The sequence below is a fragment of the Lonchura striata genome, chromosome 9 (genome assembly GCF_046129695.1).
Source record: "Lonchura striata isolate bLonStr1 chromosome 9, bLonStr1.mat, whole genome shotgun sequence".
Classification (NCBI taxonomy): Eukaryota; Metazoa; Chordata; class Aves; order Passeriformes; family Estrildidae; genus Lonchura; species Lonchura striata.
Window position 1 is genome coordinate 7,434,369 of NC_134611.1, and position 27,791 is coordinate 7,462,159.

General features: G+C 42.7%; 1 protein-coding gene and 1 long non-coding RNA gene across 4 annotated transcripts in view; one reads left to right on the forward strand and one right to left on the reverse strand.

Annotated features, from left to right (window-relative positions):
• FGGY (FGGY carbohydrate kinase domain containing) overlaps window positions 1–10,128 on the reverse strand; it is a 129,506-nt gene extending 119,378 nt beyond the window's left edge. For 2 of the 3 annotated variants that reach the window (XM_031505566.2, XM_077785326.1), the window contains exon 1: window positions 3,686–3,799. The gene's annotated coding sequence lies outside the window, so the exon portion shown is untranslated. Of the gene's footprint in view, window positions 1–3,685; window positions 3,800–10,026 lie in introns of those variants that run through there. The other variant, XM_031505565.2, reaches the window with a different exon arrangement.
• Window positions 5,750–27,658, forward strand: LOC110477033 (uncharacterized). Its single transcript, XR_002466522.2, has 2 exons — window positions 5,750–5,844; window positions 23,898–27,658. It is a non-coding gene; the product is annotated as an uncharacterized LOC110477033 (long non-coding RNA).
• Window positions 27,659–27,791: the final 133 nt, after the last annotated feature.

Below are 27,791 nucleotides of genomic sequence, written 5' to 3' on the forward strand. Positions count from 1 at the left end.
TCCACCATCAATTCACACCACTTTTAAGACTCAGAAAATAATTTTCTGAAAATGTGTTGAGCCATGAGATCATGGTGTGAAAACTCTGCCTACTCCGACATCCTACAAGAACAAAGTGAGGTTAAGTTAATTGATTTAATTATTCACAATGAGTTGCTTATTTCACTATATTAAGTTTAACTATTTGACATTTAATACAGTGACAAATTCACTGTTCTTACTTTCTCACGGTTTATTCTTAATTAATAGTTAACATTTACATTTTAATCAAGCTGTGAGAATGCTAAGTAAGAGCTGATAGAAGTATCTGAAACATCACACAAGAACCACATTTAGTGCTTGTATGAACCTTTTACATCTCTGAAACACATGAAACTCAGCTGACACAAAGATTCTGATATTTAGAAAATGAATGGATAAATTGGCATTTAAAACACATGGTATTTACAGAGCATCAAAATGCATAAAAACAGCCCCCTTCTCCTAAAGAAGTGACCTGATAATATCTGCATATGGCAGATGGGGTGGTTAGAGGGAGGAATATAGGCAAAAGGGAAAAGATTTGGAAAGTCTTGATTAACAGAATATGCTTATTCACATTTCAAATTAATATTTTTTTCTTTTTTTAATAATAATATTGAGTATAGGTCACATCCATAGCTGTCTTGTAATCACTGCTGCTGAGAGATATCACAAATCTACAATCATTGAGGGTTAGAGGCAGTAGGTGAATAGAGAAGAAAACAGGAAGCACCCCATCTCAAAAAATTCTAATGCTGGATAATAATTAATTAGGATAAAGTTTCATTTGCACTGAAAATGGCATAAAGCAACACCTTGGCTGAAGAAACCAACTGAGGCTTCCCTTCCTCCCCCTTTAAACAGCTTATGGAAATGTGGTCAGTCTGTGATCACACAATCATTCTTCCTTGCTTCAATCTGGCACTTCATGCCCACTGCTGGGTCCTGGGCCCATGGTTTTGTTCTTTGCTGGGCCAGCACCAGGGAGTTCTGTCCCTGGTACAGACCAAAGCAGTCACCACACCACATTCTGCTCACAGCCTGCAAGGTCACCAGAGTGCACAGATCATCAGCTTGTAACAATGTCAGATAGTAGAAAAAAACTCCAAGCTATAGAGCATATTGAGGTCCTGCTGGAAATCCTGGCTGCTGCCTCCCAGCATGCTGGTTCTGCCCAGCAGATTAGGTGCAACACACACTAATCTCCTTAAGCAAGGTCATGTGTCCAAGAGATGAGCAATCAGCTAAAAATAATGGTGTGCCATGAGTCTAACACCTAGGAATATTGGCAAGGAGGCCTGCTTTATTTTCTTGGCCCTGGCTCTGTGACCTGGTCAGAGGAACAAAAGCCAATCTCTCTGCCAGAGAAGACAACTCCGCTGCTACGGGTGATTAATACTGCATCTGTCACCTGGGGGGTGACAGCACTCAGCTTCTCCCTCTTAGCCCTCAGCTGGAAAAGCAGTTTCAAGATATTCTTTTCAACACAATATTTACTTCTTCATTTTGCACTCCACCTCCCCAAAGCTCCAAAGGCTGGCTGCAGGTGCTGCAAGTTCCTTGTGAGAAATTTTACTACAAAGACATTGCATAATACTGTCCCTGATACTATCTCATAAATTTCCCTGTTTTTCCCCTATTTCAGCTCTGCCTTTATCTGCTGACTCATAAAAATTTGAGAATAAACCACAATCTGCAAATCAGATTCTTTTTTTTAAAACATAGGCAAATCCTTCTTACTTGCTCTTCACTAAATACAAATAGCAAAAGGAGTATTTTATATCCTGCCTCGTGCTCACACACACAATATTACTCCAAATTTCTCTTCCTTGTATGGCAGCCTTGATTTTACCTCATTAATGTGTTTTTGCTACTTAGAGAACAAGCTTAGCAGATGTTAGAGAATTAAGCTCACAGTACCTCCTACTCAGCACTTGAAATTATGGCTTTGCATTGGATTCTTCCCACAAACATTTGAAACCTGGAACCCAATCTGCCCATGTAATGTTTACTTTCCTTTTTTTTCCTTACTAAGCAACCAGGATGTGCCTGTGTGAGTGACTGGGCAGGAAGCAGAGTTTGTTTATGTGCTCGAGCAGTGCATATCAGCCTTTGCACATCCACCAGTTCATTGCTGTCAATCAGTGGGAACAGGAAAGAGTTAAGTGACAGTACAAAACCAAGAACCCCAAACTTAATTTAACTGGTCTCTTTCTGAATAAAACTCACCTAGATTCACAAAGCAGCACTCAATATCTCATTAAAAAAAGGCTATAAGCAAATATTAATCCTTTTTCAAGAAGAGCAAGCACTAAGTTACAGAGGCTTTTCAAAGTAAAGTGTCTCTGCAACAGGATCTGATCTGCTTGCAAAAACATAATTTGATGCCAAAGGTTTTTTTGGAATACCAAACACTTGGTATGCCACCTACTTATCAGCCCCATCCACAAAAAGCACTGTCATCTCCAGGTCATAAATGTCAGCAATTATGGACTCTGCCCAAGGGTATTTCTTGAGAACCTAAGAACTCAGCAGAGAAGTTGGTGGAAAATATTTAGCCAAAGTACAGTGATAAGAATTTTAAAGAGGAATGCTGTCATTCTGTTTTGTTTCCAGAAGATTCCTTTGGTACAAAAGGAAGCTCCAAATCAGAGATGAAAGAACTCTTTAATGGAGTTCAAGGGTAGCAGAAGCTCCCTGCACAGACTTCTTGCTTTGGAATTTGGACACCAACATTCATTGCCATGTGAAAAGAAAACTGTTGTGCAAATAAAACATTGATTTGGATTTTTTTATCTGCTGGATTCTTTGCTTCTGCAGGCAATATAATCACGAGGAAAACTGAACCAGAAAAAAAGACTGAAATAAAATGTCCTAAAAGTCCAGTCAGACAGGTCAGTTCATCAAGCACAATATTAATATGACACCAAAATATTTTATGCATGGCTGATTCATGTCCATGGACTTCCAAGGGGTGGAAGGCAGTGGAGTCAGGACCTTCTAAATCCATGAAGTATCTGAAGTCAAGCCTGGCTCCTTGCAGCCAAGAAAAAAGGCCTCCTTCAATACAGTCTTGTCTGTCCACTGCAGAATTCAAGCCTCATATTTTCAATTTACTATTTTAATTTGCAAACAGAAGTAGAGGGACATAGGAAAAAAGTTAACTTAAAAGACATGTCCAGCTTGACCGTGTAAATCCATTACTGGAACTGCTAAGTCAGGACAAGAAGCCAAAATTCTCTCCAAGCACTAAACCAGCAATGGCCTCCTTCTCTGCAAATCACAGCAGGGACAGAATGGCTTTTCAAACAAGTATTTATGATCAAAAGGCTACAGCATATTATAAATATTTATATGGCCCATTAAATAATAGTCTGTATAAATATTATTCAAAATGTGCATGCTGGAAACCACAGACTTCCCAGTTTATCCTTGTACAAACGTGTTAGTTTTCCCACATAAGCAATGAAAAAAGAAAAAGAACGGGTGAAACTCAGTTGCATAAATATTAAAAAAAAAAAAAAAAAAAGAAAGAAAGAAAATCCTTGACATTATTTACTTTAATTTAAAAGGAATGAGTAAGTAACCAGAGGAGTTTTTCATGAGCACTGTTAGACTTATCTGTCCCACTTTACCTCACGGTGATCGAGCTGCCAGGACATACCTTTCTGCTAAAGCCAGGGTGCAGGAGGGGCTGCACTCACTTCAACATAGGCCCAAGCTCAGCACAAGCTTTCAGCAGCAGCAATTTAGACTTCGTGGTGCTGTGTGCTTAAACACAAACAATTAGGAAGGACTGGCATATCTGTTTTAAACTTTGATCTCTGGAACGCTGCGGGCTGCCCAGACCCGGTGATTGTGGATAAACACTGCGTTTTTAGCAGTGCAGCTGTGCTTGTCTATGGGTTACCAAGAAAAAGATTAACAGGCTCAAATTAGGCTTCATAAGCTTCGCGTGAAAAGATCTAAATATGCTAAAGAGAAGATGCTTTTCAATTGTAGAAAGGATATAAACCAAAACAAGACCTTTGAACATTATAGTGGAATTTCAGCACTTTGTTGGCTTGCTAGTATTGGTAAGTAACCAATACAAGTGGTGTTGGTAGAGTGGCAGTATCTCCTCGAAGACAGTGAACTCCCTTTCCTCTTCCAGCTTCTGTAATTCCTGTTTGAATGTGGAAAGAGAAAGAAGGCACATGGCTGTGTGGGAGAGCAGGAGCAGATGGGGAATTCTAACACTGTGGTGAAGGGCAGTACTAATATAGAAAATATCCTTAAATGCCCAAGGGAGTGTGCTATAACTATCAACAAGCATTTATTTGTCAGCTACCCCACAGCAAACAAAACAAACATAAAGAACAAAAGCACACCTCACCTCCCCTTTTTCCCTTCCCCAAACAGAAATATGTACGTCCAGGATCTCTGTCTTAGGTAACAGATCTCTGTCCGTGCTAGCAGTAACAAAATTGGAATAAATAAAAATGGAGCTGGGGAAAATATGCTTTTTCATTGAAAACCAAACACCTCTAGATTCTTTCAGCAGTTCTCTGGTACATTCTATGAAGTTTTCTTGCATCTTACAAGGAAAAATAGCTTCAAATAATGGAATATTTCAGTAGTGGGATAAAACTCTGATTCCAGTCCTATAATATTTAGACTGTTCCATCAAAACCTTCCTAACTGTCCCCCTAACACTGTAATGCAATTTCAATAAATCCCAGCATAGGCAGGACTGATAATATTCTACTATTTTCTAGTATCTCTTTTTCTCTCTATAAATAATTCACTATGTACTAATTTGCTGTAATGTCTCTCCAGATTTTTTTTCTTCCCCTTGCTTTCAGTGTCCAAGACAAAGTCATTACTTCATTGCTGCCCTCTGCCCTCTAATTCTATATTTTGGATTTTAAATACTTTCAGGCCAAACTACTTCCACCTTCTCTGATTTAAGGCAAGCACATTTGGGTTTATCCTGGTGTAACAAGGAAGTGGAGAAATTAAAATGACTAAATTATTCTAAGAAATTAGATCCAAAATTTGTTTCTTTTCAGCTTCTACTGCCTACATAGTTATCTCACTCAGGAACAGAGAAGGATGTCAGCATGATCAGTTGACATTGGTAAATACCAGGCTCTTACATGTACAGCAGAGTTGGTTTTCTCTATATTCTGCTCAAGAAGAGTTTGTACTAAACAGAAGAATTATTTTCTCTCCTTCCAGTTCCTGTCTTTAGCTCACACAGGCACACAGGCTGTGGTACTGATGATCAAATAGGAGCAATGGCATTCTGGCCCCTGATTAAAGAGCAGAGCATGGCTGTGCTGGGTCAGATGAAAGGTCCAATTAGCCCAGGATCCTCCACGAACAGCAGAAGCTGTAAGAAAAGCATATGCCTGCCCTTTTCATCCAGCAGTACTTCCCCAGGACACCTTTCCTCCTGCTATCTATAGTAAAGGCACTTCCTGAGCCAGAAATTTTATCTTTAGGATTCGCAGACCTTGAAGGCTTTTTCCTCTCTAAATTTGTGCTCTTTCTGGATCCAAGGAAACTTTTCTCACTGCAAACTACTGTGCTAACGAGTTATAAAGTTCTGTGTAAACAATGCAGGAAAAAGCCCTTTGGTTTGTTCTGAGCGTGCCACCTGCTAGTTTTGTTTGATGTGTCTGAGTTCCTGAGCTAGAGGAGACATTAAGCAATTGCTGTGTATTTACTTTCACCATGCAGGCATGATTCCATCGCATTCTGAATCACCCCCAAAGGCCTCACTGCCACTATCCACAGATCATGGGTACTGAGCTGAACTCACAATCTCTGCATGGTCAGGTAAGACAAAAAGCATTTTCCTGCTCTGAGTGCTCATGGATGTGGCAGTAACAAAAGTACCATAACCCACTGCAGTAGTCAGTACTAATAAACAGCAAGAAATAATGCCAAGGCCACTGTGGGTAAGTGGAGATACTGCTCAGAGATGCTACAGTAGGAAAACAATGTGTTGGTGTCAGCTGAGAGGTGCTGCTCAGGAGCACGGAACTGGCCAGGGATTTCTAGTTTCATGCAGGTCCCAAAACACTGAGCTCACTGAGAGGGATCCAGGAGCTCCTTCCAACTACATGCTTGGGGGAGACTTGGGACTACTCCTCCCCCTGGTTTTCCCTGGCCCCGCTGAGGTTGCTGCACGCCCCGACGGGCTCGGCCCACGCCAAGCACACCCGGCTGTCCCGACACTCCCTGCCTGTAATTCTGGCACACAAAGGAAACAAGTGCAGCTCCCCCTGCTCCAGAGCTCACCTAACCCCGGGAAGAGCAGGAAACAGCTGCGGAGAGGAGCGCTCGGGAAAAAGGAAGGCTGAGAAAAGGGCTGTGAGAACACACAACATGAGATGAGAAGACACAGCCTTCTGTGGGGAAAACCAACAGCTCCGATTCCCTCAGAGCTCTCTGGGCCCTGCTGGGACTGGGCCATCACTTCAAGAGCAGGCTCTGATCCTGCATCCATCAGTGGCAACCTCCCAGCCACTACCCAGAGTTCAGGACTAAACTCATGAACATCATAGGTGCACTCAAACAACGGCAGGATTTTGAACACTTGTCATAACCCCCAATCTGTCCAATAGAGGAAATGTTGATCAGAAAATGCCAGGACACAATTCCCAGGCAGGAAAACCTAAGGAATAAGGGGGATGTATAGCAGCACCCTTTCTTTTCCCCAGCCTGGCAATGGCAGTGGATACAGGTCACACACACCAGGCTCCTGAGATCCATTCCCTGCTCTGACGCTGCAGCTGCACAAATCCCCAAAGGCTGTGTTAATGACCTGGCAGACAGACTTGTCCCAAGTGATTCTGCAGAATGCCTGGAGCCCTGAAAGAAGACACTATCTTGTTTACATTGACTGAGGGGGAAAAAATGCCATCTAATTATTACATAAATTCTGGCTGTAGCAGCTTCATGACTAGTTGAAAAGAGGTAACAGGCTCCAAAATGACTGATGGACCCAAGTGTTTGGATCCACCAGCTTATCAATCTAATGCTAAGGAAGATCTTTCACATCCCTGTGTCTCTATCACTTTAACCTACCCATGATGGACAGAGAGAATAATCTCTGCTCTTCGCCTGTAAAATTGATTCATGTACTGTGTCTTTTAAGTTTTTTTTACTCTATGCTACGATGAAAATAGAGAAACAAATAAAAAATCCTGAATAACCACACCCCACAAGAAAGCAGTACACTTGTAAACACAGCACAATAATGTGATTTTTCAAAATATCTGTTTAAGTTATAAAATGGAATCTGGAGGAGAATGCAATTCAAAAGGCACAATTACAGTTCACACAACAGCTTTAAACTGCATTCCTGCAGCAAACCAACCTTGGCACCAGGAGCTTCTGTTCAGGGTACATGGGTCAATACGGCCATCATGCCACTGTGGATACAAATTAGCCAACCTAGGGTAATGCTGATATTCTAACTTTAATCCCATCTTTAGATGCCAGTGCTACATCAGGGTTGAATCTGGCACTAACCCTGTGATTACATATCAGCAGATCAGTATAAAAATAATTTGTTCTGAGCTCACAGTTTTATGAAATGATAAAACATCAAAATTAGCATTCTGGCTGAAATCCACTGCATTTCCCATCAAGGCTTACACATTTAAGCAACATCTGAACCAACTGCCTATAATTACTCCTGGCAGATACTGGAGCACTTAGGCCAGTAGTAGATGCAACAGTGAAATAAATTTTTAAAGACATGCTTCAAACCACTTCAAGATGCTCAGCCCAGAAGCAAACATGTGTCCATAAACCCAATCCATGGTTTATTTTACAGGATTTGTTCACTCTTGCATAGTAAAAGCCTGAGAAGAATGACAGCCACAAGTAATCTGTCAGTTTAAAATTAAACATTTATTTGGGCTGCAATTTCAAAAACACTCGCCCCGAAGTTCCTGTCACAACTACTTAGGAGGAAGTGGGGTTGCATATTAGCTTAGGTTAAAAGAAACACTAATTCTGCACAAAACCAGTTATTTATTTATTCAAAAGAACTAAGGTTTTAAAATTATAATTTAACTGAGAACATAAAATGGAGAAACAAAAATGTATACTAAGAACACACATAAAAATTTCCTATCATAGAACTAGTTTATTTGGTCTCTCCTGACACTATAAATTTATTTCTGCCATGATTCTTATAGCTGGGAACAGCTGTCCCTACAAGCAACCAATTCTCTCTGCATTAATCCTCCTATCCCAGACACTCTTCCCAGGAAAAAAGAAGTGCCTCTTTTTTTTTTTTTTTTTTTCTATATGCTCATATACATTCCTGAAAGAAAGGGACCATTAGCATTACAGAGCCTTTACAATTTTGGTGTTTTTGTATTGTATCTACGTACACTTAAAAAAAGTTAATCCCAACTACTTAAGTAAATGTTCTTCCAGGATAAGAAAATAGAATTAAATACATGAGAATGAAATACACCAGAATGAAATACACACGAAGGAAATACATGAGAATGAAATACAAGGGAATGAAATAACAAGAATGAAATATACGACAATGAAATACAAGGGAATGAGATACAAGACCACCTCCCCAACAATGTGTCTGCTTCTTACTTTCAAAAACCTCTGAGCCCTCTCCTCTACTTCCCTGGAACTTGTTTTGTAAGTGCTCTCCAGAGAAGAGCACTGGTGTTAAGTTTATTAAACTTCCTAACAAATCCCAGGCACCTCAGCAGGGAAGGAATCTGCCAAGTTACCAGTGCCTCACCGGGGCAGAGCCTGGCACCAGCGAGGAACACGGCCGTGCTGGCAGCTCCCGAGCCAAGCACGAGTAAATTCCAGCAGGTTCCTGGGGTGTGCTCTGTGCCAGCCCAGGAGCTGCTTGGGATCACAGGGGCATGACAAGGAGACAAGGCTGTGACAGAAAGGGGAGCTGCATGAGGACGAGGGAGGCAGTGGTGGCAGGAGGACACCGGTGCCAGCAGCCCCTGTGCCAGAGAGATGAGACTGGAGACGACATTTATGGAAATCTCCTGGGGATATGGAGGATTAGGCAAGTGTGTGAGGGATGTGTATGTCCCACCTGCCCAGGTCAGGTCATCTGAGTGCTGCCCTTTGACAGAATCACAGAAAAAGCTGAGCTGGATAAGGACACTCAAGGACCATCAAGTCCAACTCCTGCACCTGCACAGAACCCCGAGAGCCACACCATGTGCCTGAGATCATGGTCCAAATGTTCCCTTGAATTCTGGAAGGTTTGGTTCTGTGACCCTTCCAGGGAAACCTGTTCCAGCACCCAACCACCCTTTGGGGGAAAACCTTTTTTACTATCCAACCTCAAGCACCCCTGAGACAAGTTCTCACGTCGCATCACTCGGCATCACAAAGAAATCAGCGTGTGCCTCTCCTGTTTCCCTCAGGAAGCTGTATTTGAAGCACATGGGAAGACGGCTGGGATAAAGGTGATCCAACAGCACAGGAGGCACTGGCAGGATCCGTGCGCCCACCGCAGCCCTGGGCGCCCCTGAACGAAGGGCTGCCTGAATGAAGGGCTCTCACTGCATTGCAGTGGGAGTTACACACGGCTGTGCTGCACGGAAACGTCAGGAGGAGACAACTCGGGACAGCCAGAAGGACGCAAACCCCCTCGGCAGCACGAAAAGCGGGCTCTGAGCTCGCTCGGGGCGATGCGAGCGCTCAGCCCACGCACGGCCGGGGCCCGCGGCGGCGGCGAGGGGGCTCCCTGGGCAAGGAGGCGGCGCTGGTGATTAAACAACACGAACGCGAAACCTCCTTGTAGAGCAGCAGGATCCGAGCCCTAACGGAGGAGGACGGAACCCTCCGGGGCGTCACGGCGGAGAAGGGGCAGGAATGAGGGCAAGGAGAGGGGCGGGAGCCGCGCTGAGGCAGCGCGCGCTGCGCTCCCCTCAGCCGCGCCGAGGGCCGGCGGCCGCCGTGCCCGGGCCAGCGCCGTCACTTACTCGTGCAGCCATCACTTACTTGTGCCCCCGGCACTGCCCGGGCCCGCACAGCCCGGCGGGGCCGTCCCCTGAACCCGCTGCTGCCGGGAAAAGCGCCGGGCTCCCCGTGCGGGCTCCCCGTGCCCGGCCGGCCGCGCCTGCGCCGGGAAGGGGCGGGCCGGGGAAGCGGCGGCGCTGAGGGGCAGCGGCGGCTCGGGCCGGGAATCGCCCGCGTCTGAGCCGGCAACAAGGAAGGGGCTTGGCGCGGGTTGGTAAACGGGTGGTAAATCTTATTTTCTGCCCCTACACGGGTGTGAAATATCGGCGGTCGAAGAAGCTTTGGAGCGGTGCAAGAAGGCATGTGGAGACCGCTGAGAAAAACGTATGCAGTATAGGAGAATAAATATGGTGGTGCAAGAAGGCAGTTGGAGACCACTGAGATGAATGTATACAGTATAGGAGAATAAATATATAAAAACATAAAGGCAAATAAATATGTAGAAACGTATAGAAGGATAAATAAAAAGGAGGGAATGTCAGGGCACAGGGCATCTCTCATCCTGAGCCTCCTTAAATATCCCTTAAATGAGTAAAAGAGGGCTGTGAGCCATGAGTTTGGGTGTCTGCATGGGGTCGCTCTGAGAGTTGTACCTGAAAAGCTGGGGAGTTGCTGAAAACCCTGAGTTTAGTTAAGGTTTGCTTCAAATGGAGAGAGGATGGGGCACCTGGATGCCCTCAAATGCAAAACAGAGAAATCACAGAATCAATGAGGTTGGAAAAGACCTCTCAGACCATCGAGTCCAACCCATGGGCCAGCCACGGTTTGGGACCAGATCCCACCACACCCCTGCATGACCCTCCTCAGCCCACGCAGGGAGGAGCAGATGGCAGCCCTCACATTCCCATCGTGTCCAAACACTTCTGGCCCCAGGGAGCCACCAGGGATTTTTCCCGTTAACCCCCAAATGTTCTACAACAGGAAATCTTGCAGCAAAAAAAGTCCTCTTGCAACATTTCCAGAGTATTCCCACTTTGGCCTGAGCAGAAATGCTGCAGGAACAACCTTGCTCAGGGAAAGATGAGTGTTTGTCTCGTGGTTAGAGCACAGGGTTCGTGGTCAGGAGCTGTGGGCTCTCATTCCAGCCTTGCCACTGAATCATTTTGAGAGCTTTGCTAGTCACTTTGTACTAGAACCAGTTAGGAATTTTCCATTGGGATGGTTTTCTGATGGAAAACACTGCTTTATACCAAACTGAAATCTGGGTGAAAAGTGATTTTTCTGTTGGGAATACCTTGTGTCTGGGCTAGTTTAGAAAGGACATTTGGCCCAAACTACAGTGTTTGAGGGTTTCTTCATTAGTCCAAATGTTTTGCTTTGAATGGATAGGTTAAAAAATAAAACACCCCCTCCTGACTGTAATTTCAAGTCATCTTACAACATGGTGTGAATGTGTGCCCTCATGCTCTGCTTTGCTCCCCAGGAGGTCTGCGGTGTAGTGAGATTTAAATTTCTGTTTTCTGAGATGTGCACATCCCAGTCTGAGTCAGACCTGGCCCATGGGGACAAATCCCAGAGTAGGGCCACCACTCTGGCCGGGGAAGCACTCCATGCAGAGAAAGTGTAAAGTTCAGAGACACAAACGGGCTGTTTCACATTAGCTCAGTGGCCTAAAACAAGGCACCGTGACTGGGGAGATACCCAAATGGGGTTTTTTTTTGCCTGAAATGGACCTGATTCTGTTCCAGAAACCCATTCCTCTGTTCATTAAAAACAAATTTATTTCTCCCCTCCCTGTAGTCATACACTGACAGTTTCTTTTAGTATAATACTTGTTCTCCTCCCACAATGTACTTGTAGACACCATTGAAGTTCCTTATTTGTTTTGCCAAATTAAATATTAATCATTTATTTTCTCTCATAATAGCAAGTTGTGGATTATCTAATAGTTTTTCCTTCACTTCTCTCAGTCAGAATTCATCTTTTCTGAGCTTGAGTGATCAGGCTGACATACTGTGTAATGTTTAAATGATGACTTGCAAGAGACTTGTACAGTGGCAATAGTAATTCCCCCTGCACTCTTTTAGTTACAGACAGGCACCAAATTTGCCTTTTTTACACATATATCACATTAGCACCTCGATTTACCCAGTTCTTTTTGCTCCAATAAATAACAAAAATAAGTACAGACAAATTTATTAACTTCTGCTTAATATATTTTTCCATGTAATCTCACTTCTCTGGTACTCACATGGTTTCTTTCCAAGTGAGTGACAAAAGAAGATATTTTCAAGGACAATTATAAGTTTCCAACTTCCAAAATCAAAGACCTGAAAACGCTTTTTATTAAAGAATCCAAGTTTAGATTATCACATATTCCCAAGCCCACATGAGGCTTAATTCATTGCTCCTTTGAAATATTCTGAAAGCCGAGGGTTAAGAGGTGTTATATTAGTGCAGAATAATGATGATTAATTTGTGCTTTGTATCAAATGCAGGAGGAGCAGATACATGTGCAGTGAATCCTCTATAATTCGAAAATCTTTCTATAAACTTGAAAATATTATGTGGGTGTACATGCTTTAAATGGAACTCAACCAATTTTTTCTGTTTAGTGTTTGGCTGTTGCAATTATCCTTCAAAAAACCTTCCCCCTGCTTCTAAGATTCTGGACAGATTCACTTAAAATACACCCTTTTGCCTTTTTATTACAGAGTAACTAATGAAAATTCCATTTTAAATGTGCTTTCTGGGAGACAGGGATGTTCTTTTTTTTTTTTTTGTGATTAACCAGAGCCCGTATTTCAAGCAGCAGGGAAACAGCTCCAGGTAGTGTAAATCAGCATTGCCCAAGATGGCCCTCAGTCCTCTCAACCCCACAGAACAATTTAGTGGGTTTAGATGACAGTTGGCATCTTTGAAATATTCTCTTTTGCAGAACTAGACTAGATGTGACACTTGCTGGAGAAGAAATCTTGCATAAATCTGTCGAAAAAGACTCAATCATATTACTTCACTAGCTGTGGTAACCTTTGGAGGCCAAAGTCCAGACAGGTTGAGAAATGGAGCATGAGTCCATAAAGGTGACAATTCCATTAACTGCAATCAGAGAGAGAGGTGAATGGTGAGATAAAGACAAATGACTCCTTCTGTAAAAAAAAAGAAAATATGTGTGTGCAGGGGAAAGAGGCAGAATGAACATTTTCCAGCCTTGTTGAAGAAATAAAGACCCAGCCCTGCTCTGTTAAGATCAACACAAAAACATCTCTTGAGCTCAGTGGGTGCAAACTGTGCCCCAACATCCCGACTTCTGGTGAATGTCAAGCAGCAACGAACCTCTGAACACCCCAAAATTCTATTTAGATGTTTATTAGCATAAAATTGGAAGGGAAAAAATATTTAATAAAGTTCCTGCTTGCTTGTGTGCTTAGGCAGTTCATACAAGCACCTGAGGGTAGGTTTTAATCTCATTTGATGAAGTATAGCACTTTTTCAAGTGTTATAGGAAGTAGAAGCTGGGGAATACTCTGGATGAAGTGCTTACTGGGCCGTTAGACCAGAACTATTCATCTAACAGGGAGATGGGGAAGTAAAAACCAAATGAATTCTCTGCAACAAGAAGGGATTTTTGAGTGTACAATAACAAAAAAAGGAAATTTCCTTTGGGGGATTTTTTCTGGTTTTAACAGAAATATTAAGTTACTCTTGGATACTGGAGTGGCCAAAAAGGAAAATCCCTGTTTTAAGTTCCTTTAAATATAGCTAGAAAAATAATTCCAATTTTATCAATTTGTGGCCCATTTCCTCACTTTTTGGGCAGCTCACCTTTTAATACCAAAGTCAGAAGCTGATACAAACAAGCAGACAATATTTCAGGCTCCACCAAAATTCCAGTGTCTTGCCCAGGGCCTGTTCCTGCCTGCCCACTTGGCTGGACACCAATATCCTTTATTCTCAGGGGAGTCAGCCTTCCAAAAAACCACTTGGCACTGGAGTCAGGGCTGCTCTGTTTTCCTAACGTTCGTGGCAGGCAGGATGTTTTCCGACTCTGGTACCCAACAGTTGAGCATTCCAGACAGCACAGGGATTTTTCTTTTGAAACCACACTTCCAATGCCATAAGAATAAGGGAGGTTCTGTGATCCCGTGTGATCCTGGTGGGAAAATAGGATGACTCTGTTGTCACACAGAGATGCACAAAGGGGAAATGCACATGGCTCTTGCCACCTTTGTAAACTCTCCTTCTGTGGTGTGAATGCTGAAAAAATCCTGGCTTGAAGTCCTGTTTCATCAACTGGTTCCCCTCTGGGAAGATTGCCAGAAGGAGAAGACCCCCTCCCAAAATGCCTGGCCAGAAAAGCAGCCCACTAGTGCAGTATGGCAGAGGGAGTACTCAGTATTCTGTGCACACAGTGTTTTCAGCAAGTGAAAATGTTGTTTGCTTGCTCCCCAGAACATACAGTACAGATACCCCTACAACTTTTTTTGCCTATCCCTTACACTCCTTGAATTTTAGAAACATGATTTTATCATTAACATTTTTGTTCAAGTGATTCCTGAGCTTAGTGATGTCAGGGCCAGCTCCAGCTGTGCAGCCTTTCCCTTGTGGAACAGACATGCCCAGGGCAGGGAGGCAGGTGACAGCTCAGCCAGGACTGGACTCTTCACTGCCCAGGAGCAAACACACTGTCCTGGGAGGCAAACTGCCAGAGACATCCCCACCACAGCCCTGTGCCAAAATCCAGATGTGCAAAATCCTGAAATCCAAATCTGTCGAGCTGGAAATGAATTTCACAAGCCAAGCTGTGAAAATCTCCTCAAATTTCACAATACCTTACATCTCCAGAAAAATGGCGAACAGAGGTTAAATTTTTTTTTTTCTGCAACATCCTTCCAAGATTTTCCATAGGATATGACCAGGTTGCATGAAGTACTTTGTTTCAGTGGTGATATATCACACAGTGGTGCCAAATCCAGTCAGTGTGGGGAGGATTGAAAAGGCTCAGCCACCCTCCAGGCAGTGTGTCCTGATGCCATTCCTGGCACCTTCTACAAAAGGCAGATTCTATTTTGCCCTTTGAATTCCAAAACTGGTGAACACAGTCATGGGAGGCAATCAGTCAGGATCTGTTAATTTGCAAAAAATATAACTGTCTGTTCTCCTAGGGTAAGATTAAGTGGGATCTGTACTTCCCAGATTATAAACAACACGCAGCCTTTCTCCTTAACTCATTGCAAAATGTACAAATGTTCCAACGCCAGCTCTGTAATCTTTCAAAATCTTAGAACAGGGGCTCATTCCATTACATAAAAAGAAGTTTGTAAGATCATGTAGCTACCTGCAAATCACACACAGATAAACCAAACAGCGCAAGAAACAGGGATAAAGTCACCTTTTATGTAGCAGTGAGATTGTCATGCTCTGTATACAACCCAAAACAAATTGTCTGTTTAGAATTAAAATATGATACTGTTTCCAAAAGTCTTGCCTTCAGGGAGATCATTTTATACCACAGGGCAGATTCAGCTCTGGTGTAGGATTTCTGATTTTCATGGAATTGCACCATTAAGGAATTTGGCCCAACATCTTGCCCACACTGATGCAATTCAACTTTTAAGGGACAGCTATGGGGTTTCCTCCTAAGTCAGGCCAAGTTTCTGGAACAAGGAAAGTCTGTAAAAGAAACCGTTGGAGGGATGTTTTAGTCTGGCATTTAGGAACATTCCCATATTAGAAAACGTCACAGGGTTTATTCTGTATGTCTTGCATGTTAGAATTTCGTGATTTTTCTTCTTTCGTTTCAGAGACATTGTCAGTAGGTGGTCACAGTAAAACTGGATAAACCCCAAAGAAATGTAATGAAATGATTATAGACAGAGTGAGTAGAAAGACATTTGTGGATCCAGTTCATTCTGCCTTATCTTTGTTATATAAACCTATTTTCCATACTTAATGTATTGCCTGAGCTTGCAGTATATGATTAACAGAACGACTGCACCACTCAGGACTCTGGAGAAAAAATGTGAGATGTTAATTTGCCAACATTTTAGGTAACTTCAAATATTCTGGGCGTGACTGATCTCACAGAGTGCTTTGGATAACAGATGGAAATCTGAATACACACACTGATGCTCTCACTGATGTTGAAAACTTCTGTGCAGGAACAAAGAGCTCTAACACTTCACTTCCCTACTCCTGGAGCTAACCTGGTATTTCCTAAAATCATGCAGCTCCACAGGTCATGGCCCAGCAAACAGGAGTCTCCCCAGCTCTTCCTGCCAGCGCTGCATGTACCGGGCACTGTGACGGGGTGGAAATCTGATGCTGTCAAGGCTCTGGAGGAGATTATTCCCTTCCCTCTGCAGTTGTTTGAGCTTCCCAGACAGCATGAAGCATATGCTCAGGTTCTTAAGGATTCCTGGGAAAATCAACACTGTTTCAAACCTACACCAAAACCAAAACTATTAAAAGATTAATCGAGCTTGGGTCAAGAGAGAAGAAGGATGCAATAGCTTGTGACAGCAATGAGCTGGTAAATGATGTGCCCAATTCTTAGGTCTCTTATGAATAAGTCAGAATATTCAGTGCATCACATCAAAAACTCCTTTGGACTATTGACATAATATCTGAAAGAACATGAAAAAATGATAGGACAATCAAAGGTAAAATTTAATTTTCCTACTTGCATTCTTGCACTAATCTGACAATCATAAAGCCTTAGTATAAATCAAATGGAGCAAATGCTCTCAGTAACTTAAAATATGGACAGAAATATGTGTAGAATGTGCTTTATGTGTGTACAAGAGTTGCAAGAAACTTTGGCACAGCTGCAATTCACACAAAAAGCAGAATGAACCTGCTTCAGGCATTCCTTAAAATCCCATTCTGCTTTGGTAACCTCTGGATTTTGCAGCTTGTCTTCCCAAAGCTATGATAAAACTATCATGGCTTTAATTAACTTTTTGAGTCATTGGCTAGTCAAAAAAAGCTGAAAGTGATATAAAAAGCAAGACATGACAAAAATCAGAAATACTGGATGTATTTGCCATTTCTGTCAGCCACAGCTACGAATGTTGTGATAAAGCAAGATAAGAAATTGAGGAAGGAAATAAGTGGTAACTGCATTCTTATTTTAGAGTATTTTATATCTGATTGTTCCAAAATGAGGAGGAATATGTGACTGGGTATGTAACTCCACCCTCTCCAAGGATTGCTGGAATCACTGTTTGTGAGTGTATCCAAACACCAGAAGAGTTTCCTTACCTCCAGTCTGTTGCAGTCATAGAAATGCCCTGGGACGTTCTGGTGGACACCTCATCCCTGTGGTCACAGCATACACTGGGAAGTCATCATCTTGAGGCATATGGGACTGGAAAATTAGAATTGTAGATAATTGTCCCATATTTCCTTCCATGGAATCCTGGTCACTGAGGGTCAGCAGCTAAGAAGCAAATCCATGTGCAGGGCATGACTCTGCCATCATGAGCACAGGACCTGACATAGGGTTGATGAGAGAGCAACCTCATCCTTTGTGACCACCTATCACAGTCACCTTGAATGCCAAGTGCCCTGCTTCAAGTTAACTCTGGGTTTTTTCCTCCTTACTTTATTGTTTTTGGCAGCTCAAAGTTTCAACTAAAGCTATTTCATATGTTTTTCTCCTTTAAAAAAAAGCCCCATCTGAGGATTATCTATTCAACATGAAGCTTTAAGAAATCACATTGATCTAGAATAAAAAAATAGATATGAATTATTTTGTTTAAATGTTAGTGAAGGAAAGAAATCCCAGAGAGAGCAGTGGATGTGACTGTTTGCCGTCTTTTGAGAAAATAAATGTTCTAAGTCAGCTCAGTGGTACTTGTGCAACTGAGTTTCCAGTGCTGAATATTGACACCAATACCATGACCTGAATAACTTAAAATTTTGAACCAAGAGTAATGTCCCCCTGTAAAAGAAGGACCTCACAAATTAAAACTCCAACTGCTCCATTTTGAGCTATAAAACTGTTTTTCCAAGCTGCTGCCTGTATTGGGCTTCAAATCAAAACTGAGTGAATGCAGAGGAGGAAGTCTGATGCACAGCAGTTAAAATATATGAAGGCTTTTTGGGGTTTTGGTACACAAAACCCTTCAAAGAACAACATATTTGCAGTTTGGTATTGCAGGCATTTCCCTACCCATTGGAAGGTTAATCTGTCATGGAGGAATATGCTGCTCTCAGATGATATCACAGGCTGGTCATGTCCTTGCTACTTTAACTTTTTCTCAGGCAGAAGAAAATTAATGTCACCTGTAGTGGGTGGGTGTCCTGATTAGCTTGTTCTCTTTCATTTTACATACTTCTATTGGAGGGAACCAATTCAGAGGTTGAGAGTGGTATTTTGGCCTTTTAATCACAGCCTGTTCAAGGCAATCCATATTTTGGCAATGGCCCACAATGTTATCTTCATCTGTTACCTATTGCCAGATTTATTCCATAGAATTTTGCGCAGATCCCAGGACCAGGGAGGCTTCTTGCTGAAATTCCTCCCAGCCCATCTCCCAGCAGTCCATCCCAGCCCTTTGCAGTGTGTTTAGCCTGCAAAACCCTATATTGGGACTTTGGGTTGAGCAGCAATATTTGGGACACCCACTCAATGTCCTTAATGTTGGGTGACAGGAAAGCAGGGAGGGAACAAGTCACTGCTTTTGCAAGGTCCTGAAAGCCTGAGCTGTGGTTCTAGGGGATCTCTGCTCTTTGACAACACTTCCCACCACGTGTTCCATCCAGGAAGATGGATGTACCTGAGTTAAAGTGAGTCATTCACTGAACCTGGGCCAAACTTTGAAGCAAATCTGGGCCAGTTTACTGCCTCAGGAGGAAACCTGGTTTTTGCATGAATTAGATGTGAAAATAAGCAGAGCCTGACTGACATCTCCTCCAAATTCCAGCTGTAAGGGTAAAACCCAGAGGGCATGAGCCTCAGGCATGACAAAAATGAGGAGGGGAAAATGAGGCTTCCTGTCTCCCCTGCAAAAGCCAGAGAGACACATTTTACTCAGGACTTAGGCTAAATTGTTAATGATTTATACATTAATTAAGTAATGTTTATAGAATGGCTTATATATATAAATGGCTGCAAAGATGCTTACGTTTTTCCTGCACTCTCCAATTAAACCAACTTTCATTACAGAGCAAAACAATTCCATCCCAACTTGTTACACCAGTTGTTTAGCCAGGCAGCTTTGCAGCCACTGCTCCCAGCTCAAACTGGGCTATTGTGTTTCTCTGAGGAAACTTCTGTGCTGGTTTGTAATTGTTTTAATTCCATCACAGATCACATTCTGTTTAATGATAATTTGATTTTGCATTGCAAGACCCAGATGTACATTAGGAGGTCACAACCTTTCCATTTATCTCGTAAAGTAACTATTTTTTCCCTGAGTTCCATCAGGTTAAAACAGTTAGCAATTTTTCTCCTTGAAGTGTCCCTTCAGCTTGGCCAAGATATATAATAGATCAGTGTAGCTACAAATGCATTACAACATTAGTCATCAATTAGTTTTAAACCATCGCTGTAATATATCATTTATCCAGCTTGCTGTAGCAATATTGTGAACATTTAATTTTTTAAAGGCATCTTGATTTTTTAACCTGACGGCTGCATCCCCCTTTTGTCTCCTGTACAGACATCTCCTTAAGGAACAATAAAAATTAGATTTGTTTGACCTGCACTCAGGGTTCGTTTAAGCGAGATGGATTTTAATTGCTCTGCCCAGCCTACCAGACAGCTTTTATGTAATATCCCAGACATTTACGCACTGTCTTTTCCCTTGCTGTAAGCAGGTGTGTGTGCCCACAAATGCCTGTAAAGCAGCTCTTACAATTCATTTCACATCTCTGACAATCCTCTGGGAGATTGCTTTCTCTGAGATACTGGTTGGCATCAAATTAAGGCCTCCGGTCCTCGCCACTTCTTCCCTCCTAACAGCATTTCCTTTTGTCTTTAAGATTCACCTTCTTGTGTGGCTAATTCTAAAAGGACCTCGTTGAGGATTGTGTTGTTTGGGTTTGTGTTGTCATTTTATGGCACAGGTGACTCACCCCTGCATCTCTCTGTGGTGAGAACGGCTACAGGGCTTTACCTGTCTCTCCCCAAATCCCTGATGTCCTTGCAATAAGATCTACAATTGGAAGAGGTTGGGAGTATAAGAGAGCTCAGACTGGGAGCAGCAAGTACCTTTGAGGATCTCTAACTTCAATTAGGAAGTCAAGAGAGGAAGTTATCACTGACTCAGAGCCTGGAACACCCCAGCTGCTCTGCCAGCTCCAAGTGGAGGCACAATGAGCTCACATTTGCCCACGATGAACCTTATTTGCTCCAGCTGCCCCATCAGGGAGAGGAGAACCTCATGTAGAGCATTCTCTCTCTGCTATCTCTCCCCTTCCATGGGTGATACAATCTGAATATGAGGTCCTCTGTTTTTCCTCTTCTCCCCATTCCTAAAAAGGAAGATTTGGCTGTCCCATGAGTTACCAAATCAGCACAAAAAAATGGGCCTCCTAAGCAGTTCTTTGTGCCTACAGCTGGTTCTGGTCTCCTCTCTGCTGGACACACACATGTACTTAATTCCCAGTTGTGCTGGATGCCTATTAAAAGAACAAATCTGCAAGTGAGGAGGGTCTCTTCTGCCATGTCAGTAGAAGTGAGATATGTAAATCTCCTGTGTGCTGAGGCGAATGAATGCTCAAAGTGCTTGGGAGAACAGCTGGGAAAGAGAATAAGCAGTTTTTATTCTGCTGCGAAGTGTCACTGATCCAACTCCCTAAGCTGATCCTCATGTGGCTCATTGTGCCTGCTCCATGATTCTGCCCACTGCTTCCAGGGGGGTAATTCAGAGTGCTCAGCACTTCAGTCAGCACGGGAGAAGGCACAGACCTGTTTCTCCCACAGTGCTACAGCCAGCATGGTGCAAGGGAGCACTGGGGGGGAAAGGACAATTCCAGAATTCCAGTCAGGGGCCCTGTGAGGGAGTGCACATGCAGATCATGGTGAGCCACAGAGAAAGCAGTGGAGGAGATGGGAGATCTGCCTGTCTTGTCAGCTGGGGAAACCTGAAGAGGGTTTGGAATAATCTTCATCCGTGCCACTGCATTTCTCTCTTTTTATCTTCCTGTGGTAAATCCCAGTCCCTCAGGAAAGATCCTGGAGTGAGACTGGTACATGATGATGGGGCAATCACAAAACATTTAAAGATAATGAAGGGTGCTGTAGGAGACTGTGGAAGGAAATCCTGTTTTCTTTTCTTGAAACTGAGCAGAATTGCACATTTGACGAAGTACCTACACAGCTCAAGGAATTCACCTTCCACCTGCCCTGCCTGGGCCAGCACTCCAGTGCCACCATAAACACACGGGTGGCTTCCCTCTGGATGAGAGAGAGGAGCAGCAGAACATGGTCAGTGTTAACTGTGGCATCAGTGGAAGAAATTCAGATGAGACATTCACTGAGAAGAGCCTTAGAAGACACTTTATGCAGAATTTGTGAATACAGCAGTGGCATCAGGAAAAGGGATGGGAGATCTAGCACACTTACTTTGCATGTGGATAGATAATTCTTAATTTCATATTCTGTGTTTTTTTCCTCTGGGGCTTTTATATCCATCACTAAGCCACACCAGTATTTTTTACTTCCCTGACAGAAGCACTGAAAATCAGAACCCATTTATTTATTACCAAACAAATGCAGAAATAAGAGCAGGCTGTAGCACTAGAATACACATTTGTAACCCTCTGAGGACCAGATACGCAGAGCTAGAACACTCAGCAGCTGTAATGTGTACTGAGAGTCACATTTGTTCAAGAAAAGCCACATTACTTATATTAATTGGATGTGTCCAGCTCATCCTGAGTCCACTTAAGCCTTGGCAAACCTCTAGCTCTGAGCATAACAAAGGTATTAATACTGATATTCCTTTATATTATCCCAGTTACATAACGACTCCCACCTTTGCAGGCTAATACTTATTCTTTGGAACACAGAGAACTATTGACTCATATCTGGACTGGGTTGCCAAAACCTCCTAAATTTAGAGATGCTTGGAACAAGAAAGGGAGTTTGGTTCAGGCCCATCCACAACAGCAAATTAAACACAAGTCATCATCTGTGAGAGTGACATTTTCGGCATGTCCAGAGCCTGGCGGGAGCTGACATTCCTTCTCCCAGAAAGATTTACAGAATTTGTGCATTGAAAAGCATTGAGGTAAACCCTGGTCTGAGGGCCAAGTGCATAAATTAGACCTGTCCCCTCCCTTCAGTAAATTACAGACGTACAGGCCATCGGTTGGCTTGCTGTGCTCTTGGCAACTCCAGCAACTCTGCGAGTGTGTGTTCACAGAAAGGGACTTTGTGTCGTACTCACACATTTACATTTCATTTTTGGAGATTTTGGTGCAAGGACTATGTTGTACATCATGTCTTCCCTCCATTCACATCAGAGACTGGATTAAACAGACTGAGAAAAAAGAGTAATATTAAAATGTTGGCACACACTGCACTTTCTCAGCAGAAACCGTGTCGCCTGCACATCACTTTGGTTTAAATTATGTAGGTCAATGTTAGGTCAGCAAGAAGTGCTGGATTAGCATCTGCATAGACTGAGATCCTCTCCTCATTCACAGAACAAGTCCAGATCAAGAAACTGCATTATAGCTTCATGCACAAAGCTACTTTAGAGGACAGGATATTTCCTCAGGCCGGCCAAGTGCTCACCTGTTCCTCCAGCCTGTGGTTTATCTGGAAACCAAACTGGCCAGTTGGCAGAGTGACGAGGGTCTGACACTACCAAACTGCTTCTTCAAACACTGTCAAGGTTTTTATGAGCTGCATGTTTGCAGAAGCCCATGTACCTGTGAAATAACTGAATCACTGTCTTCCATGTGTCAAAATGATGCCATTTCTAGGCTGTTCCATCTTCCTCCCACAGACCTACCACGTTTTAGGTGGAATGAATGGCCTGAAAACCCAAATACGAGTGGCAGCTCAGACTGGCTCTAGAAAAGGGACACGGTGAATGGCACTGGGAACCCCACACAACATCCCAAAGAGATGCAGTTCACTCCAGGCTTTCAGCCTCCCAAACTGGATTATCTGTGTGAAGGTTTTCTCAATGACCTGAAGAACCAGTAGAACCTTTCATTGAAGGCTGAAAGCCTCATGTAATCAAAGAACATGAGAATTAAGGTTTCTAAAAACATAAACCAGTATTTTGAGCATACTGCAGGAACTGCTGCTACAAAGTTATGCAAATTCCAGATCTTCTGTTTCTATAAATAAGAATTTTTCAGGGGAGAACATAGACAGGAGACAATCGTGCTCTACCCTGAACAGGGATAGGGAAATTCAGGCTCTAGTCCAGCTCCACTCAGACATTTCGGCTCACTGGCTTCCATTTTCCATGGTGAGACTCAAACAATGGTAATAAAAATTACAATGAAAGCAATTGAAAAATATTTGCATAATTATTTAGCGTGTGTTTGCATGCTTTGCATGTTAAACAAGGGATTGTTCCTCATCCCACACTCTCAGGACAGATAGGGAAGTAGAAAGTGTGGAGCTGAGTGGGAGCAAAACCTGATGTGTGCAGAAGTAAATTCTGTTCTGTAGAAAAACAAGCTGAAATGTGTATTTAAGGGAGACTAAATATTGAAAGATTCACAGCCTGGTGGAAAAAATCAGGGAGTTCACTTAGGGAACAAAGGTTGTGACACAGAAGACAGGATGGAAATAATTGTGGAAGCAGCTGATGAATGGTGGGCCAGGCTGGAAATACTGGTAGAGCTGAAATTGTGACGGGTGAACAAAGAATGATGATGATTGATGATGATGATGATGATGATGATGATGATGATGATGATGATGAATCCCTTTTCAGTTTGCAGAGTGATGGAACATGAGTCCTGCTGACTCAGGGTGAAACCCAGACTGGGAGATTCTGCTGCTGCAGGGCAAGGGCCACCTCGGAATCCTCGGTTATCTGGGATCCCAGCAACTTCCAAAGCACTGCTGAAGCCAAGCACCTGCCTGGGGAAGACATTGCTCCACAAGCCTTTGATGTGGCACATTTAAGCAGCAGGTTCAACCAGTAATTCATTGAACAAAGCATTCAAGGCAATGGGACAAACCCATGTGGGAATTAGCCTGAGTCACACTGTGCAGGAGTGGCACCCCTAAGCTGAGCCTGAACCCATCCCAGAGCTCTTCCCTTTTCATCCATTCAGGCTCTGCCACAGATCAAATTCTCCATCTGAAATACCAAGGTCCCCCTCATCTGGTATAATTTTACCTTGATTTTCAGACACCACTTTATCTGGACAGGCCAGATGAGGTTTCCTGAACACTCACTCAGGGAGAAGGAAATATCAGCAGAAATTAATGGAGAGATGTCAGAGATGTCACCTTGGGAGATTTAATTTACTGTGTCCCTTCAGTGCTTTGCCAACTTTCTGCTGAGGTTGGTTGTATGATTTGGTAAACTAAACTGGGGAAAGGCTGATTGGAGAACAAATAATGGAACTGGGGGTTCCATGCTCCAGGAAGTAAAATTATAATCCCCTATCAAAAGACAAATATGTTAATCTCTGGCAGTAAAATTCATAAGAGCATCATGAGATATAAATTGAAAAAGACAAAGACATAAAGAAAAACAGAGTAATCCAGCCATGGGAGAACAGCAAGAAAAGCAGCTGGTTCAGATATTCATATTGACAAAACTCTGGCTGGATATCAAATATATCCCTTCCCACCCCAAAATCCTGTGGCCTTCAAGGAAGCACAAACATCCCTTATCATTCTACATCATTAATTGCCAGTCCTACTCTGTCCAAGTACCAGAGCATTGACCTCTGAATGCAGATACAAGTGGTCCTGCTCACCCCTTACCCCACAGTTCAGTCCTGTGGGTTCATGTGGGGAGAAGCCTGAGTTGCCATATGGAACATATCAGTCCAAGGAAAGTCTTTTTATCTTACATAGAAGGCCATTCACCATCTCCCACTGGTGTCTGCCATAAAAGCAAGACAAAGTGAGGTTGTTTCAGCACTGTCTGGTCTCAGGGAACATGGATGGATGTCCATCCAGTTTTACTGCAGTCTGGAATAGAATTTCTTCATGCAAGGAGCACATTTAGCTGTCTGCAAATTCCAGAGGTGTTTTCAGTAGAAGTGCAAGGTTGTGCTACCAAAGGAGAACATGAGCCAAAGATGTTCTATTATCCATATCCTATTAAAGGTCAGCCAGAGCTCTTACCTCAGTGCTATAATGTGACCAGAAACTTAATTGAAAATATACGAAAAGGTTATTAACGAAGAGATGAAACCGTAGTAAATTTAATATAGCCCACAGAAGGACTCTTGCTAGAATGAGAAGGTTACGTAGCTAGATAGATAGGCCTTTAATTAAGGTGTATTGCTGGGTTAAGTGTAAATTTTCCAAGCAAAAATGAAGATAGAAAACTGGTAATTGCTTCCAATTTATATTATAAAAATCAGTCATATTCATTTTAGTTCCTAGACAGCCTTACTTAATTCTAAGCCTCAATCACTTAATTGGAAGGGAGAAATCTTTGAGTAAAAACATAAGGAATTGAGGAAAGAGACAGGCAGATTGCAAGAACTGAATGAACAGCACTTTAAATGAAATCATTAAACCCCCTCGTCCAAGATTTCATATTTGCTCTCCTCAAGGGATATTTATTATCAAAGCTGAGTAGGAAAAGATTGGGAATTATATCAGAAAAAAAATCTATAATGGTTTCTTGAAAATTGAATCTGAAGAACTCCCTCTTTCTATTACTGTCATAATTTCTCCATGTCTCAAAGTTAGTGTAGAGTAGAAACTCAGATATTTCTCTCACTGACACCTCTTGCAACTCTGGTGTCACACATAACACAAAGGTTCACAACGGTGCACAGAAACTACATTTACCTCAACCAAATTCTCATTTTGTTTACAACAGACTTGCAGGGGGGAGTACATTCAAGGAGGGCTTTGTTGTGAGTGTTCACACAACTCTCCTTGCATCAATCAGCCTCAGGAAAAAAAAAAAAAAAAAGCCTTTCCTGAAGGGTGAGTCTTTGTGGGTTTGGGAGCCAACCAACGATGATTAGGAAACAATCCGTGGTGGCTGAGGTGGCAGATAAGAAGTAGAGATGTGAAGAGCTGACATTTAAAAGTAATAGTCCTGGAGAATACCGGTGATTCACAAAAGCAGATATCAGAATCACTTGATGACTACTGTTGAATAATAAGCCTACATCCATTCAAAGATGAAAAAAAAAAATTTTTGCCCTAATGAATATTGACTTATGAGAGGGGTTTAGCTCTGCAGGGTGAATATTCACAGAGCTTCATGACTTATAACTGCTCTCTCTCCTTCCCCTGACAAAGCCCAACACAGGATGGGCTCTGGATGTAAATTCTCCACTTTCTCTGTTCCTGGACAGGAGATAAAATTCTGTAATTAGAATCAGCCAAGGTGCACAGAATTTTAGTCCCTCCATGCATAAATGAAAACCAGTGCATCGGGAATGCATTTGTGGTGCGGGCAGTGGGTTCTGCCTCAGGCAAATGCATCAGCAGCACCATTCCCAAGTCTTTTTGGGATCCATTTAAGCAACCACTTGAAGAGGATCCATAGCAGCAAGCGGGGAAAGCTGAGGCAAAGGTACTAAATCTCTCCCTATCAGAAGTCAAATGATGTTAGAGAAGTTACTCAATGGATGGTTTTGGTCTGCTTCTCTGGTTTCTGGAGGGAAGTGACAAGGGACACTGCTCCATCAATTGAAATAAGGTTAAAACATCCAGATGCCAGTCGTTCAGAAATATAAAATTATCATGCTGCAAAAGTAATTAACACTTGCAGTTTTCAAAGGGCTGAGGAAGCTTTAACTAACTAAACAGTAAGGTTAGAGTAATTGAAACTCAGATGTTAGGTTGCTAAGGGGAACAGAATAATAGACTGAATTAATTATCCTAGAGAATTCAAGATTAAAACACCAAAACATTCCTATGTTTACGTGAAAGGAACGAGCTCTCAGTATGTCAAGAGCACTGAAGGTAGAAACAATAAATTTTTATCTGTCAGCAGGAAGGGAAGATAGAGCTCCAGAACGCCCAGGGAGGATTAGGGAGAACAGTAGACAATTGACAGTGAAACACAGACAAAGCTGGGAACATAACCATAAAGTGCTTGAGGAAATCCTTAAATCCGCTGGTATTAAAGCATTTACAGGGACTTTTCAATTTCATGGCAGCCTCACTATCAGAGAGTTCTGTCATTTCTGACAGTGGAAGCAGGCTCAGGTCTTCAAGTCAAAAAAGCTTTAGTGAGGTTTGAAGTTATTCCATGAAACAATTTCAGAAGATTTCCCAAGATACAGCCAATAGCTACCAGTGAGCCTTAGCTTGGAATACAGAAACAAGTTTAAAAAAGGTAGGACAGAGGATGAAACAGAAGCATTTCAGCTGCTGGGGAGGGAGCACACACTGTCAAGGTTCAGTGGTGCCTTATCTTAACAGCAAAGCATTCCCCAGCCTTTGCTTCTGCCTCTGAGCTACTTTTGCTAAAATTTATAATTACACCGAGAACTGGATCATTGAAATAACCCAAGTAAAAAAATAAAAAAATAAAAACCAGGGGGTTGTCTGTTTTCCTTAGCCCAGATTATGTCCATGATTTAATTGAAAGCACAGATCCACACACAGCTGGACTGGCACCAAGAGGAACCAGGAACCTTCAGCACAAGGGCAGAAATGAACTTCCAAGAGT